This window comes from Acromyrmex echinatior, chromosome 13 (genome assembly GCF_024713525.1).
Source record: "Acromyrmex echinatior isolate Ae372 chromosome 13, ASM2471352v2, whole genome shotgun sequence".
Classification (NCBI taxonomy): domain Eukaryota; kingdom Metazoa; phylum Arthropoda; class Insecta; order Hymenoptera; family Formicidae; genus Acromyrmex; species Acromyrmex echinatior.
In genome coordinates, this window is record NC_141864.1 from 10,640,258 (window position 1) to 10,645,065 (window position 4,808).

The window sequence follows — 4,808 nt, forward strand, 5'->3', positions numbered from 1 at the left end:
CTCATGGGCGAATGGCAAATAGACGATCAATGGCAAAAGTCCGTAAATGGAAGGACCGAGAAGCGATGATATCGCTGACGAGAGTCGCCGTATTGGCTGCCACCCAACGCAGGCAATTTCGGTCGGTCGAGGAACGATAAGCTCGTCGACCATCGCAACCCCTGCCGTTTCTTTTTCCCTTTTCCTCCTTCCGTCTGTTATACAACCGTGAATACGTACATACGCTCGAAGAACGGCCCCCAGGTCCCTTCGAACCATCCCGGGTGACCGGTGGAGATTCATTCGAGAATCGAGATACAAAGGAGATAAGGAGACGTAGCGTCGTAACGCTCGCACGTGGCTCGCACATCGAATCGATGCAACTTGCGATCGGGAGTACCGGATCGGACTTCTCCCCGCGTCCTTGACACAAATATTTTGACATGCTCGAGAGATAATAATATAGGATGTCTCTTTGACGAGATAAATCGATAGGGGAATTATCGCTTAGCGCGTCGTGTAATCCCAAGCAGAACACATGACATCCAAATGGGTTCTAAAATGATTATTAAAAGTCACTTTTCTATCAGTCACGATTCATTTTAATGTCATTTTGACGTTAATATATCTATAATTTTTCGTTGTGCTTGGGATCGTATATAAAAAAGAGGTCCCTTTTATTTTTCCTTCCGTCCTTACCGGTACCTTATTTTTTCTGTTTTACTATTCTAACATGGAGCGACAGAAAACAAATTATAGAATATTTAAATAATTGCAAATTATTATTTATTAAAATCGGTACAGAAATAGTTTAAAGTTAATTTAACGTATTTATTACAGGCCATTGTACATTGCAAAAATTGATTTTTATTATGCGTTTTCTTCTTGTGATATTTTAAAAGCATCTTATCATTGATCACTGTTGGATCACCATTTGATTTTGTTTTCTTATTTTCCAGATATAAAATTTAAAAAAAATGAGACATAAAACATCTAAAACATTTTATGTATCGCGCTTAAAATGAAAGAAAATCACTATATTCTCTTCTATTTTCTCTCATTTTGCGAATACGATTTTCTTTGCTTTTATTTCTCTGCTTTTATCTCTGTGAACTCTCATTTTAAACACAACAAACAGGTCATTATTTTCATTGTGGCAATTTAAAGTTTTTACGATTATTATACTTTTGCTGCACTGATGCGTAACTGTTATCAATAGTAAAGCCACGTCGGAAGATATAGATAAAAGAAGGAAATTCTTGTTGTCTAAATTATCTATAGGTAGTCCAAATCAAATAATTTTTTCGACAGACGTCGAAAATTATAAAATAATTTTTTATGGCGTTTTATATCTCGCTACATTTCGTTTCGTTAGCGATTTTAATGTTATAATTTTTTAATAACTATAACAGAACGAGACATTCAGACTATCATGAAATTTTACACAAAATATGTAAAAATGAAAAAACTAGTGAGGCAAATTAAAAAGTCAATTGCCAATTAATAGTGAAAATTCTGTCACTCGAGAATAAACGTTATCTAACGTTTTCACTTTTCATAATGATAAATTTTTATTTTTAATTATAGAGTGAATTATAAATGAAATTTAGACAAGAATAAATCAAATTAAAAGAAAAAAACAATTCTATTTTAAAGCAAATCTAAGTACTTGATAATGTTCGTACAAAAATTTACTTCGACGAACCAAATCGGTATGCAGTTTGTAAGACTAAAATGTATTTGTAAATTTGCATATGAATATTATTAAGCATCAAAATCTGCTCTGATCGTACAGTGAATGTGTTCATTCGGAATAAAATATCAGTTATGATGACTTCGGATGAGAAATTACAAAGGTCTTTAATTTAAAAAATATTTAAACTCAGTGTACGTATAGATTCTGGTTAGCATTTAATTCGGGAAAAAGCATTGTTTTTTTTAGTTTTATATAATATTAACTCAATAAAACAATGTCGGTGATTAGTATGACTCATTTATCGATCTTCTTCTTTTTGCTTGGCGAATGTAATGTTTTCAACTATTACAGTGACATGGATCGTAACAAGTTCATTCTTTAATTCCGAGTGGAAAGAGTGAACAAAAGATCACTGCAGACTTGATGCTGCTAAAAAAATAACTATCGATCTTATTATTAAAGCATCCTACCAGTCAAACATAAAATTTCGCGCATGCCTCCGTTACAGAAAAATTGAGTATATAAAAAAATAATAAAATTTTCAAAATTATTATTACATGAAAATAATATTATATAGTAAATATGCAACTATGTTATGTAAATATCTTACATATGTATTATAATTGTTACAAGTTACAATATTTTGTTTGATTTATAAAGTATATTTTTTTGAGACATCTTCGAAGAAATATTCTTTGTCGAAAATACTTCAAGAGAACTAAAAATGTCTCTTTCTGAAAAAAAAAAAAAGTCTTTTTTTTCTTATACCCTTCGGCAAGGACATACCGGATGTACTCATAAGAACTATATTGTAAGAAAAACGATCGGATCTAATTAAAAAGTAGAAAGAGGCCAAGGAACGACCTCTCTCGAAATTCTCTCAAAAGCGAGTGGGGTCAGCGTGACACGTTCAGAATGATAATTTATTTGACTCACCGAGGATTTACGAGATCCGATATTGGATAATGAATCAGGTCTCCCTTGATGGAATTAACTCACCTCTATAGCCCGGCCCTCTTTGTACAACGTACCCCTAGTATGACCTTTATTAGACCAAAGGAGGAAGGAAAGAAGGAAACTGTACGCGCGAAGCATGTCGGCTTGTTTTACGGGCAATGTGTTACATCTTTATGGGAGCCCGTAGTTGCGGCTTTATTCCACGACTTCCAGTCTTCATTCACGAATAATTTCCCAGTATACGATAATCTTGATTATACGAGCTAATTCTTTCGTTAATCGTGAAAACTTTTCTCCATCTTAAAAACTTTTTGTGTATCGACTTTTTCAATATGGATACGCGCGTTGTATTTAAAGTTTTTTTTTTAACAATTTGACATAGCAGAGCTTTTTCCATTTTTCGCGATAACGTTTATGTTTCTGAGCAGCACATATTGAATATTTATATAAAAATTGTGCTTGTACTTGTGCTCTCAAGGAACAATCATAATCATATAATATAAGTTACAAGCACGTCGCTGTAAAGAAATATTATGTTTGCCGTCGTAAATTTTTTAATATTAACTATTACTTTAAAGTTGAAACTGACGGAATGGTCCTGCCCGGTATATTTTACATGTCTGCAAAATAATGAAAACGGAAAAATTTAAAACATCTAAATTTAAAACATCTTCCATATCCAGAAATCGAAAAAATACTAAAATAGGACACTTCAAGTAGCTAGAGTTCGAACCATCTAGGTAGAAACTTGAAACAGAAAATCATAAGTGATGAAGACCAAAAGGCACGTTTATACTATGTTATAAATTACTGGCACATAAACGCATAAATCTATTCTGTCTATTCTGTCCATGTTTCGGCGAAAATTTATAGCCTTTGAACGGTACGTTTTGACGGAGCCTCACAATTTAGAGACGATCAACTCATTCAATCAACTCAGGCAATCGTGTTTTTTCGGCGTCTAGAAAGATGTGAATGGGACGTCAATATATGTATTATATTCTAGCGATTATGGTATATTAACTTATACAGCATCTCAGAAACGTCATAACTATAATTAACGATGATAATTCAAAGTCGTCGCCATTGTATTCGTGTTGAAGGATTTTTTAGGGTCTACGTATTTGGTTTCCCCGTTTCGCGAGGAAAACGATTAGAAGATCTCACTACTTGACGATGTTGTGCCCTTGTTCTCGCAATAACGTGGGGATAAAACCTGCAGGATCGTTTGGAATCAATTTTCACGCGATCGAAGCTTTCGAACTTTTAATCGGCCGTTTGATCTCCAACCGGCAATATTTCCCTCATAAACGGCAAGCATGGCGAATCCGGGTAGGGCCTGCAATAAAGCAAAGGCCAATAAATAACGCGGTGGCGGCTGTAACGGGGTAGCAGAACAGAACAGGGGAACCATAGCCAATCGCCTGCGCCGTCGCTCGATACGTACCCCTCATAGATCGCGATAGATGTATCGAGAGCGACCGATACATACGTCGATCGGCATTGTTGATCCAGTCGGACGATTATCGCCGACCGGACAACTGTGGGAAATTAATACGAGAATTGTCGACACCCGACGGGGAACCGATTCATTCGTAATCGTCCTGAATTTCGGAACTTCAAAGTAGACTTGTCAAGCAGGTAAAACGTGTTTGAAGCTTTCCGGATAATCCGACTTGGGGGGGTTGAAAATAAAACACAGCAGGGCACGTGTTATTCAGAATTATTCGAAACTGTACGGAATAGATTTTCCGATCGGAATTATCTTGATTTTCCTTGAAATGATATCTTTTGCAAAACCGCGCAATGTCTCATCGATTCTGCGAGACAAGTCGAGACAAATCGTTAATTCGTGAGCAGACTTAATAACGAGGTACAACTCAGCAACATTTCGTAAGCTATATTAACAAAGTGACAAAGTGACACCAAACACATAAAAATGACTCCCTGCAGAGATACATAATGCGCCATGGGATATCTTTTAGGACATCTTCAACGAACGAAAGAAACTTTTTAACTAATCAGTTACGTATACCCATTGATTCGCTATGGTTTAGTATTGCGTGTTTCTCACATATGCAATACCTTTTCATGGTAAAAAAGAAGACTTTCTTGGAATTTCATCTCGTTTGGCATGTTTCAATTTCTAGTGAGAGCTTAATTATTTTCTGGAAAA